Here is a 201-nt window from a genome sequence, read left to right as displayed (position 1 = left end):
CACACTCACTTGAACAACACCACCTCTATCAAAGCGAAGGAAAGAAGGAAGGAAGGAAGGAAGGAAGGAAGGAAGGAAGGAAGGAAGGAAGGAAGGAAGGAAGGAAAAGATATGGGTAGAAATGTGGAGAAAGCATAAGCATGGATGTTCTATCAGTTACTCAGGCTTCTCAGACTACAAAATTGAATTCAATAACTTCCT

The sequence above is a fragment of the Gracilinanus agilis genome, chromosome 4 (genome assembly GCF_016433145.1).
Source record: "Gracilinanus agilis isolate LMUSP501 chromosome 4, AgileGrace, whole genome shotgun sequence".
In the NCBI taxonomy this organism is placed as follows: Eukaryota; Metazoa; Chordata; class Mammalia; order Didelphimorphia; family Didelphidae; genus Gracilinanus; species Gracilinanus agilis.
Note: the sequence above shows the minus strand (reverse complement) of the source record.